The following is a 13,390-nucleotide window of genomic DNA, read 5'->3' as shown; positions in this document are numbered from 1 at the left end:
TGTGCAGCTCCTATCGGGATTTGTCGGCACAGCGGGTGATCTTGCTGGTCTTGTTTTACCATTGTTGAAATGTCTTGTAACCGGGATTCTGAGTCTGATCGGGTCTTCCTGGGAGAAGGAATATCCTTCGTTGACCGTGAGAGCTTGTGATGGGCTAAGTTGGGACACCCCTGCAGGGTTTTGAACTTTCGAAAGTCGTGCCCGCGATTATGGGCAGGTGGGAATTTGTTAATGTCCGGTTGTAGAGAACTTGAAACTTAACTTAATTAAAAAGCATCAACCGTGTGTGTAGCCGTGATGGTCTCTTTCTGGCGGAGTCCGGGAAGTGAACACGGTTTTGGAGTTATGGTTGAACGTAAGTAGTTTCAGGATCACTTCTTGATCACTTCTAGTTCACGACCGTGCTTTGCTTCTCTTCTTGCTCTTATTTGCGTATGTTAGCCACCATATATGCTAGTGCTTGCTGCAGCTCCACCTCACTACCTTTTCCTGCCTATAAGCTTACATAGTCTTGATCACGAGGGTGTGAGATTGCTGAGTCCCCGTGACTCATAGATTACTTCCAAAACCAGTTGTAGGTGCCAATGAAACCAGTGAAGGTGACGCAACCCAGCTCAGATGGGAGCTCGATGAAGATCGTGTTCGTTGTGTTGTTTTCGTTTCCAGTTGATCAGTAGTGGAGCCCAGTTGGGCGATCGGGGATCTAAGCATTAGGGGTGTAATGCTATATTTATGTATTGTGTGAAGTGGCTATTGTAAGCCAACTCTTTATCCCTTTCTTATTCAGTACATGGGATGTGTAAAGATTACCACTCTTGCTACATGCCTACAATGTGGTTATGCCTCTAAGTCGTGCTCCGACACGTGGGAGATATAGCCGCATCGTGGGTGTTACAGCTGCACAGGAGGAGGAAGAGCCTCAGTAGTGGGATCAGTGGATGCCCGCTCCTCAGTACACCAACTACTATCCAGGCTTCTGATTGATTACCAAGTTAGGCCAAAAGCCTAGCTTGGGGGAGTACGTGTTTCTCACCGACATTACATTCATGTTCACTTATTTCATCTGTCGGTGTTCACACTTTTTCATTATATCATCCATGCTTAATTTTATTTTCTCGCTTTCTTCTTGTGTGTTTAAAAACTTTAGAAAAACAAAAAAAATAGTTGTAGTTAGTTTACTTTCAATGCATTCTTAGTTGTAATATTAAAAAGAAAACACAAAAAGATTTCCTTGTTCTTCTTTTGCTTGTTGGAAGCTTTTTCGTGTAATAGTTTTTCTCATTTTTGTTCCCTTTTATTTGCTTGTTCAAGAAAACCAAAAACTCCAAAAATATTTCAGTGTGTTTCTCTGAATTTCCTTTCTATTTATTCGAGTTGTACCAAGGAGAAGACCATGATGAAAATGTTGATTGGCTCTCATATGAATAATTACTCATCTAATAAAGAGCCCACTTTACCTTGTCTTCTCCTGTTGAATAAAATGTTTGCAGATTCCAGCTTAGTCCACGAAATGCAATAATGACGATATTCGATGAACTGGCCGTGGTAGAGAGAAACAGGTATGAACTCGACTTGTTCTGTTTGTGTAAATATGTTTAACTTAGTATCCATGATTCAGCACATTATGATTAAACATGTTTGCAATGACAATTAGAGATTATAGTTTCTCATGCCATGCATAAGTAGCTAGGAGTGAATAATGATTTATCTTGGATATCAACATTGCGTTAAAATGATTGTGATGTAGTATGATGATATGGTATCCTCCTCCGAATGTTTGAGTGGCTTGACTTGGCACATGTTCATGCATGTAGTTGAATCAAAACCAACATAGCCTCTATGATATTTATATTCATGGTGTTCATATCCTACTCGTGCTAGTGTCCAATGTTACTTATGCGTAATGCATGCTCATGACCGTTGTAGCTCTCTAGTTGGCCGCTTCTCAATCTAATTGCTAGCCTTCGCCTGTACTAAGTGGGAATTCTGCTTGTACATCAAAAACCTTGAACCCAAAGTTATTCCAGATGAGTCCACCATACCTACCTATATGTCGTATTACCCTGCCGCCTAAGTAAATTTGCATGTGCCACCTCTAAAACACATCTAATAAATATCCTTTTTGTGTTCTTGAATCATTCATGGAATGACAGGAGGTGGTTGGTATCTTCCATGTTAAGCGGGTTATTCTCATGTCGAGTGTTTATTCACTCGCCATCGCATGAGAAAAGGGCAGTAATAGGGATGCCCAGTCCCAAACTGCAAACAGAAAATAATGAAAGAAAAACTCCCAATGGAGTCAAAATCTTTACTTTTATCGCTTCGGAACCGCCACTAGCGTGCTTAGCATGGAAGATATTGATAATTGATAGTCGTGAAGTAAATGAGAAGGGTGCATGTCTCAAAATATCATTTACCTCTATTTAAAAACTTGAGCTCTGGCACCTCTGCAAATCACTGCTTCCCTCTGCGAAGGGACTTTCTATTTACTTTTATGTTGTGTCATCAACTTCTAAAACAAGCACCAGAACCTGAGAGCACTGCTATCATGACTTATGCATTGTGTGTAGCTAATGTTGGGTGCATCATGACTGGATCTTTTCTACCATGAATTACAATGTTTAGTCGCTGCTTGGACTTTGGAGGTGCTCTGCATTTATGTTTTGCGGTCTCAGAAAGGGCTAGCATGATACCACTATTGTCATATTATATCATGGTTGTTTTGACAACGTGTTGCCGTTTAAGATATATTATTATTGCTCGCTAGCTGATTATGTTATTGATATGAGTTAATATAATTTTTAAGAGTTATTGTCGGCATGCCTAGTTATAATGTTGGCTGAAAACTTGGGTGTTGTTTAAGCTTAGTTATGTAAACAAGAGCAAAAGAGTTCGTAAAAGTTTTTCTTTTTCACTTTCAGTTTATCAACTGAATTGCTTGAGGACAAGCAAAGGTTTAGGCTTGGGGGAGTTGATACGTCTCCAATGTATCTACTTTTCCTAATGCTTTTCCTCTTGTTTTGGACTCTAATTTGCATGACTTGAATGAAACTAACCCTGGACTAACGCTATTTCAGCAGAACTACCATGGTGTTGTTTTTGTGCAGAAATAAAAGTTCTCGGAATGGAACAAAACTTTGTGAGGATTTTTTATACAATAAACAAGAATTTCTGGAGCCAAGATCCACCGAGGGGTGCATCTGGGTGGGCACAACCCACCAGGGCGCCCCCCTCCTGGCGCGACCAGGTGGGTTGTCCCCACTTGGTGGCCCCGCATACCTTGAAACCAACGCTATAAAATCCTATTTTCTAGAAAAAATCAGGGAGAAAGAATTATCATGATCCACAAGACGGAGCCGCTGTCACCTCCTGTTCTTCATCGGGAGGCCAGATCTGGAGTCCGTTTGGGGCTCCGGAGAGGGGGATTTTCGTTCTTCGTCATCACCAACCCTTCTCCATCGCTAATTCCATGATGCTCCCCACCAGGAGTGAGTAATTCCTTCGTAGGCTCGCTGGTCAGTGAAGAGTTGGATGAGATTCATCATGTAATTGAGTTAGTTTTGTTAGGGCTTGATCCCTAGTATCCACTATGTTCTAAGATTGATGTTGCTATGACTTTGCCATGCTTAATGCTTGTCACTTTGGGCCCGGGTGCCATGATTTTAGATTTGAACCGTTTATGTTATCACCATTATATCCATGTTCTAGATCCGATCTTGCAAGTTATAGTCACCTACTACGTGTGATGATCCGACAACCCCAGAGTGACAATAGTCGGGACCACTCCCGGTGATGACCGTAGTTTGAGGAGTTCATGTATTCATCATGTGTTAATGCGTTGTTCCGGTTCTCTATTAAAAGGAGGCCTTAATATCCCTTAGTTTCCAATAGGACCCCGCTGCCACGGGAGAGTAGGACAAAAGATGTCATGCAAGTTCTTTCCATAAGCAGGTATGACTATTTATGGAATACATGCCTACATTATATCGATGAACTGGAGCTAGTGCCATATCGCCCTAGGTTATAACTATATCATGATCAATATCGTCCAACAAGTCACCGGTCCAATGCCTACGATTTTATCTTATATTGTTCTTGCTAAGTTACTACCACTATTGCAGGATGCTGCTAACGCGACACTACGATCTGAGATCCTTCGATGAAACTATGTGCGATGCAATAATCGCAAACGGTGGTGTAAAAAACCGTCAAAAAAGGTGCAAAATGTTTGCGATGGAGGATGCATCAAACATGGTTCAGATTTCAGTTGTGTGTGCGATGCAGGGCATACGGTTCAGTGCAATTAACCATTTGCGATGAGGAGGAACAAAATAAACGGGCAGCCAGATGAAGGTGTGTGCGATGTATAGCATACGGTTCACTCGGATGAACTGTTTGTGATTAGGCAACACAAAAGAAACGGTCAGTCAGATCAAGGTGTGTGTGATGTACAACATCCGGTTCACTTGGATGAACTATTTGTGATTAGGCAACACAAAAGAAAGGGACAATTGCATTTTTACCCCTAGTTGCTTCCTACCCACGGGTTTTGCCCTTACTTTTCGAGCTTGCTCAGTTTTGCCCTTACTTTTTCCGTCATGGTCCCGAGAATGCCCTTTGACCGTTTGACCAAAACTTTGAAAATTCATAACTAATTCATATGAACTCAAAAAAATGCAAATAAGATATCAAAATGTTCAGATAAACATTACCTTTATGTGCATATCATTTGCATTTAGGACAAAAGCACCCTTTAAAGTACCTGAGGTAATTCATGTTATTAACATTATTAAAAATAAAAAGGTATAAACCATATTTTTCATGAATAAAAATTACATGCAAATGTAGGTGATGTTTTCTGAACATCCAGATATCTTATTTGCATTTTTCCGAGTTCATATCATCTTGTTATGAATGTTCTAATGACTTTGACCATTATTTGGAAACTTTACAGAAAATTGATACGAACCCTGAAAAATGCAAAAAAGATATCAGGATGTTCAGAAAACATCACCTACATTTGCATGTAATTTTTATTCATGAAAAATATTGTTTTTACCTTTTTATTTTTAATAATGTTAATAACATTAATTACCTCAGGTAGTTTAAAGGGTGCTTTTGTCCTGAATGCAAATCATGTGCACATAAAGGTAATGTTTATCTGAACATTTTGATATCTTATTTGCATTTTTCTGAGTTCATATGAATTAGTTATGAATTTTCAAAGTTTTTGTCAAACGGTCAAAGGGCATTCGAGGGACCTCGGCGAAAAAAGTAAGGGCAAAATTGAGCAAGCTTGAAAAGTAAGGGCAAAGCCCGTGGGTAGGAACCAACTAGGGGCAAAAATGCAATTGTCCCCAAAAGAAACGGTCAGCCAGATCAAGATGTGTGCGATATACGACATGCAGTTCACTCGGATGGACTGTTTGCGTTGAGACAAGAGAACAGAAACAGTTCAATATAGCAAAAGCCATAAATATTGCAAGGTTCAAATTCAAAGATTACAATGCCCAAATTCACACATTGCATACTTCGCATTTCTGCAAAGGGATCAGCCACTGACAAGTCATGTATGGGTTTGACAAAATGACTTCCAATTACTCTGTCATATGCTCTTCCAATACGAAGTTTAGCTTTTTTGGAGCCTCTTCCATTCTGCAGTACATGCTGGCTCTGATCAACATACCATTCATCTTTCCTAATTAAATGCATGTTCAACCTCAGTACCCTCAACACCCTTGCTTTGGCAAGAAAGAACCTGGCGAGTGTAATCTCCGGTAAGGTCCCTCGGTAGGAGTTCAAAGTAATATTTGAGAGATGCAGATCCAGGCATTCGATTGATTGTCATTATAAACATTATCCAACTCTGGACCTATTATTATCTACAAAAGAAGAGAATGTGTTAGTGCCTACATGCAGTTTTGAACACTACTACAATCCTATTTGGTTTGCGGGATTTGTAAAATGCATCAACATGCCATCTTCGATCTGACATGATTAACATGGACATTTGATTACAATCTAGAAACATGTAGCCTTCTTCACAAGAGGTTGGATTGGATGAAAAATTCCCTAAGAAAACTAGTATAGATGAATCCAAAGGAGAAATGCTTATGGATTGTAACCATATGAATCAAGCAACCAATATGGGGTGGGGGTGTATGTCCTGAAATCCTCCAAAATTCCTTCAGAAATCGTAGTACATTGTCATTGTAAACTTGGGAAAAGGTGCAAAAAATTGAACTCCCTTATGGTTAACATTTAACAGCAAAGGAACATCACCTCGATATACAGCTTCTTCAGGCACGGAAAGCATCTCAGGCAACTGACATCTTGGTCCAGGTTGGGGCCGACAGATTCTAGTGCCAAGACCTTCACTGTGCCCAGAATCTGGGTGAAGCTTTGCTGGATGACAGATGAACATACATCTTCAAAACTAGAAATAATGTTGATATCAAGAAGGAGACGTATAAGGCGACTGTTGTACCTGGAAGTAGTAGTATTTTACAGACGAGTAGCCCACCACTGTCAATTTTGGTGCAGAAATGACATTGATTCTTGTTGGACCTTGTTGATCAACTACAAGTAATCTCTCAAGTGAAGGTGTGTCCTCAATGACCATATTGTGGTCTACCTTTTGTGATCTCTCGTTGCAGCACCAGCAACACACATAAATAGTCTGGAGAGTCCTGGAGGGGATGTGCAAGGTACTCAACCAATTCATCGCCTGAAGATGAAGGAGCTCGAGTGCAGTACAGACGCGGAGCAGGCGCTCCATGTCATCCTTTGGGATGCAGACAGCGACGAGCTCGAGGTGCTTCAGTCGTGGTAGAAAAAGAGCTGGCGCATCATTAATGGGGTGGCAGTTCATGAACTTGGCGAGGCGCAGCGTGGGCGCGAAGCGGAGCACGGACGTTGGCAGCAAGCGCATATGCCCATCATTAAAAATGAGCTTCTCGAGCTGATCTATGGCGGGGGATCAGTATCACTCATCAAGCTTGGCTCGGTCCTTGCCATTGGAACGGAACTTGCCCGTGATAAGGCCTTTGATTGGGCCATGGTGACTGCCGAATATCTGGGAGAACGCATCCAAGCTTTGGTGATAGCCATGGCAGAGCTCGTGGGCATCGAGGAGGTCCACAGGGGTGAGGAGCCATAGGGGGCACCACCGCCGGGAAAGGGCGGCTGTCCTTGCCAGATATTTGATTGGGAGGAGGGATATGATGACTATCAACATATCATCGGAGAGGTTGTTGATGAAGTCTAGCCCTGCTAGAGTCGCTTGAGGTTCTTTCTTGACCCACCTCCACTTGTTGGCAGTCTTGTTCTACACCTCGTCGGTAGTGACGGAAACCTCTGTCTCCATATTCATGCCGTGCTCCGGTGCTTCAGCAGCCCCGGCATCGCCACTCCCTCCGATGGGGCGCTTCGGTGGCATCTGATGACCCACAAGTATAGGGGATCTATCGTAGTCCTTTCCATAAGTAAGAGTGTCGAACCCAACGAGGAGCAGAAGGAAATGATAAGCGGTTTCCAGCAAGGTATTCTCTACAAGTACTGAAACAAGTGGTAACAGATAGTTTTGTGATAGGATAATTTGGAACGAGCAACAAGTAACAAAAGTAAATAAGGTGCAGCAAGGTGGCCCAATCCTTTTTGTAGCAAAGGACAAGCCTGGACAAACTCTTATATAGAGAAAAGCGCTCCCGAGGACACATGGGAATATCGTCAAGCTAGTTTTCATCACGCTCATATGATTCACGTTCGGTTGATAATTTGGTATGTGAGTGGACCGGTGCTTGGGTACTGCCCTTACTTGGACAAGCATCCCACTTATGATTAAGCTCTATTGCAAGCATACGCAACTACAACAAAAGTATTAAGGTAAACCTAACCATAGCATGAAACATATGGGTCCAAATTAGCCCCTTACGAAGCAACGCATAAACTAGGGTTTAAGCTTCTATCACTCTAGCAACCCATCATCTACTTATTACTTCCCAATGCCTTCCTCTAGGCCCAAATAATGGTGAAGTGTCATGTAGTCGACATTCACATAACACCACTAGAGGAGAGACAACATACATCTCATCAAAATATCGAACGAATACCAAATTCACATGACTACTAATAGCAAGACTTCTCCCATGTCCTCAGGAACAAACGTAACTACTCACAAAGCATAAACATGTTCATAATCAGAGGGGTATTAATATGCATATAGGATCTGAACATATGATCTTCCACCAAATAAACCAACTAGCATCAACTACAAGGAGTAATTAACACTACTAGCAACCTACTAGTACCAATCCCGGACTTGGAGACAAGAATTGGATACAAGAGATGAACTAGGGTTTTGAGAGGAGATGGTGCTGATGAAGATGTTGATGGAGATTGCCCTCTCCCGATGAGAGGAGCGTTGGTGATGACGATGGCGATGATTTCCCCCTAAGGGAGGGAAGTTTCCCCGGCAGAACAGCTCCGCCAGAGCCCTAGATTGGTTCCGCCAAGGTTCCGCCTTGTGGCGGCGGAGTTTCGTTCGAGAAGATGGCTTCTTATTTTTTTCCATCGAAAGACTTCATATAGCAGAAGATGGCCACCGGAGGGCCACCAGGGGCCCACGAGGTAGGGGGCGCGCCCAAGGGGGTAGGGCGCGCCCCCCACCCTCGTGGGCAGGGTGTGGCCCCCCTGGTGAATCTCTTCCACTGAGTATTTTTTATATATTCTGAAAACGTCTTCCGTGAAGTTTCAGGACTTTTGGAGCTGTGCAGAATAGGTCTCTAATATTTGCTCCTTTTCCAGCCCAGAATCCCAGCTGCCGGCATTCTTCCTCTTTAGGTAAACCTTGTAAAATAAGAGAGAATAGGCATAAGTATTGTGACATAATGTGTAATAACAGCCCATAATGCAATAAATATCGATATAAAATCATGATGCAAAATCGACGTATCAGCATCCTCCTACACTGACGGCTTTGAGGACTCAGAGCGACGTCGAGGATGCGGGCGGAGAAAGAGGATTGTGTGTGTGGCGAGGATGGGGGGTGCGGCCACTTGGCCGCGCCATTAATACAGACTAGTGAGAGCGAGGCGGGGGGCGGTCCAAGGATGTCTCGCTTCTTGTGAGAATGACTGCTTAATCACTATGAATGGAATCTATGCTTAATTACTGAATTTTAGTTGCAAAAAAATAGATAGTGCTATTGATTTTTAGCTGCATATTTTGACAAATCGCAGTGTCTCTTGGCTTAGCGCCAAAGTCTGGCTCTAATTTGCATACCGTAATCTGAACCATTTGGGTTGAAGAGATACACAGATCCTGCGTTGAACAGCTTGCACGCTTCCCGATGAGCCTGCGCACCGGACTGCGCTCGCACGCCTCCCGTTCAGTCAAGCAACTGTCCGCACGGCACCTCCTATAGCCATTAAAACCAAGACACGTGGGGTCACGTGAATGGTTAACAGAACGCACACGGTTTGAATTATAAAAACATTTGAGATATTAAAGTGGCAGCTATTTTTTCAAAATGCCTTTGTTGGCTGTTATTCGAGTGCGCCTTCTCTCAAAATGGCCACGAAAAATACCACAACATGTCGGGTGCCATTCCATGATAGCATGCCAAGTTTCATGAATTTCAGACAAGTTTAGAATTTACTAGAATTTAAAAGCCAAGTATCTCAACATTTTGTCGGCAATCAACAGTCCCCTGGTGTTTGAAATTCATTCCCATTTCTTTCATGGGACCTAAGCATGTACCCAAGGACACAGATTTGATTTTTCAACCAATTTATATGCACTGGAGCATGTGCATGTATTTCAAATTTGAATTATGCACATAAAATGCCTAGAAAAACCAGTTAATGTATAAAAATGTCCAAACAAACCCCGGAAAATTCCAAAACTTAACACAACACTCATGTTCTATGTTGGCACTAGAAAATTTTTGAAAGCAATAAGAGGCAACAGATATCGTTTCATCCCCAAAGTTGGCACGTTCCGTACCGAAACCATCTGGCTTGTTGTGAGAAGATCTGGTTTGTGATAAGCTTATACCCAAACCTGCCCCAAATGGGACAATTTTTTACCACATCATGTTGATGCCGCTCCATGATACCATGCCAAGTTTCATGAATTTTAGACGAGTTTTGGATTTATGAAAAATTAAAAACCAGGTATCTCAACATTTTGTTGGCAATCAAAAGTTCCCTGGTGTGTGAAATTCATTCTCATTTCTTGTGTGGGACCTAAGCATGCACCCAAGGACACAGATTTGATTTTTCAACCAATATATATGCACTGGAGCATGTGCATGTATTTCAAATTTGAATTATGCACATAAAATGCCTAGAAAACCCAGTTAATGTATTAAAATGTCCAAACGAACCCCGGAAAATTCCAAAACTCCTATTGTTCTATGTTGGCACTAGAAAATTTTTGAAAGCAATAAAAGGCAACGGATATCGTTTCGTCCCCAAAGATGGAACTTTCCGTATCGAAACCATCAGGTTTGTTGTGGGAAGCTCTGGTTTGTGAGAAGCTTATACCCAAACCTGCCCCAAATGGGACAATTTTTTTACCACAGCATGTTGATGCCGCTCCATGATACCATGCCAAGTTTCATGAATTTCAGACGAGTTTTGGATCTAATAGAATTTAAAAACTAGGTATCTCAACGTTTTTCCGACAATCAACAGTACTCTGGTGTTTGAAATCCATTCTCATTTCTTGCATGGGACCTAAGCATGCACCCAAGGACACAGATTTGGTTTTTCAACCAATTTATATGCACTGGAGCATGAGCATGTATTTAAAATTTGAATTATGCACATAAAATGCCTAGAAAACCCAATTAATGTATAAAAATGTCCAAACGAACCACGATAAATTCCAAAACTTAACACAACACTCATGTTGTTCGATGTTGACACTAGAAATTTTTTGAAAGCAATAAGAGGCAAAGGATATCATTTCGTCCCCAAAGGTGGCACGTTCCATGCCGAAACCATCAGGCTTGTTGTGAGAAGCTCTGGTTTGTGAGAAGCTTATACCCAAACCTGCCCCAAATGGGACAATTTTTTTACCAAGGCATGTTGATGTCGCTCCATGATACCATGCCAAGTTTCATGAATTTCAGACGTGTTCTGGATTTACTAGAATTTAAAAACAAGGTATCTCAATGTTTTGCCAGCAATCAACAGAGCCCTGGTGTTTGAAATTCATTCCCATTTCTTGCAAGGACACAGATTTGACTTTTCAACCAATTTATATGCACCAAAGCATGTGCATGTAGTTTAGTTTTGAATTGTGCACCTGAAATTGCTAGAAAACCAGTTTAATGTATAAAATGTCCAAACGAACCCTGAGTAATTCTAATTCTTTTATGACACACATATAGTTGCATGTTCACTGCAGATAAAAGGTCTAGCAATTCAAACACCGTCCATTGTCGTTGTGACCCCATTATGTAATTCAAATCAAGATGAAAAATCAAGTAGATCCCACACAGTTTATTATCACCAACCATGTGAGATGTAGTATAAAGTATCCTGGAGCACCGTCGATGTATAGTACGCCTATGGCTTATGCAAGAAGGTGCGTCGGCTACAATCCATAGCAGGCGTGTCAAGCACACTAGCTCGCTCCCCAAATACTCCCGCCTCTGCATCCCTCGCAATCTCGAAAATATTACTGCCTCGTAATCTCAAAAATATCTACTGCCTAGAAGGTTTTAATGTTTGATAGCACAAGATTAGTATGTGTGGACCGTGTGCGATGTCTATTACTCCCGCTTTGCTTCAGTCCCTTGATTCAAAATTTCAGTAGTCCCGGCATTTTACTCCCGCCTCTGCATCCCTCGCAATCTCAAAAATATCTGCTCACCCTTGATTCAAATTTTTAGTAGCCCCGCCCTATTACTCCCTCCTAGTAAAATTTTTAGTTGCCGTGGTATTTCCTCAAACACCACCTTGCCCCCCCCTCCACACACACCACACACTCCCCAAACCTCCGCTCACAAAGACACACACAACCCTCTAAACCATTGGTAGGTTGCCGCCATCGTCGGCGCCTCCATCGCCGGCGCCTCCATCCTCAACTTCTGCCTGTGTGCCAGGGAGCTTGAGGAGCCAATGGCTAAAAAGAGGTTTATCGCGGCCTTTTCGCCCAACGCCGGCGATGTGTCCCCGTCGTCCTCCGCGGGCTCGATCCGCCGTCGCTGGTCCCCCGATCCGCCCGCCGCCGCGCCCCTACGCCGGTTTGAGGACTTCCCCGTCCTCCCTCAGTCCCGGCAGCCGACGAGGTCCTACCACGGGGTCCGACAGCGGCGGTGGGGAACTTGGGCCGCCGAGATTACAGATCGAGAGACCCACACTCGCCGGTGCCTCGGTAGCTTCCACACGGCTGAGCTCGCGGCCATGGAGTACAACCGCTGGCAGGTCCGCTACCACGGCACCGTGGCTAGGCTCAATTTCCCCTTCGGCACACGTCCGGTCGACCTCATTCCACCGGAACCAGGGGTGGTGAGCTCGGCTATGGCGCGGTGATAGAGGTGAGGGTGTCCCGATCTTTCGATGAGATGATAGCTATCGATTTGGTGGAGTCGACTTTGACGATCTGACTACAAATGTGCACGACATTGCACCTTAGCAATCGCTAAACCAATCTCTCGAGGTTACTGACGATGCTGGAAGCACGATCAGCCTGACCATGAAGGTCTATTCATGCATGCAATCGAAGAAAAAGCAAGAATATGATAATGCAATCTGAATATTGCGAATATAGATGAAGTATTGATAAAGGTGGGGATCCGAAAACGGTCTTGGTCTGGGCGTTGGACACAAACGAAGTACACGAAGTTGCAATGGCTAACTTTTAACTAAACAAATTCCAAGCAAAAAGCTACTAGATGGATCTACTTATATAGGAGCAAGTGGTGGCGGCCAAGGAGGTGGGAGGACGTCCCAAGGCATCCGAAAACCAACCCTAGGTCGTACAAGGCTCATGGGTCCAAGTGGAGGTGATGCAACACCTTTGGACTTGTAGTTTGACTCGAATTCTACTGCAACGTCAGATTGTTTCATCCATAACTCAACGCTCTAGACGAATATGAAGGTGAATCCAATTGTGTCAGCATGTGCACAAAATCTACTTTCCAACAAAAAAAGAGTCACCCAATTCAGAGTTCGTATGAAAGAGTTATTGGTGTTTTGAGTCAGGTATGTCTGTGCAGTCCGAATCTGAATCCAGAATGTGAGAGACTTGGACTCTATCTTCTCTTGGCCCAAAAGTGACGTGAGAGGACTTTTTGAACAGCACATAAACTTCTCTTTTTCCCATATCTTCATATGTGGATTGCACAAATGTCCCATACACCTGCAATTAGACTTGG

The sequence above is a fragment of the Triticum urartu genome, chromosome 5A (assembly GCF_056163025.1).
Source record: "Triticum urartu cultivar PI428250 chromosome 5A, HENAU_Tu73, whole genome shotgun sequence".
Lineage (NCBI taxonomy): Eukaryota > Viridiplantae > Streptophyta > Magnoliopsida > Poales > Poaceae > Triticum > Triticum urartu.
Note: the sequence above shows the minus strand (reverse complement) of the source record.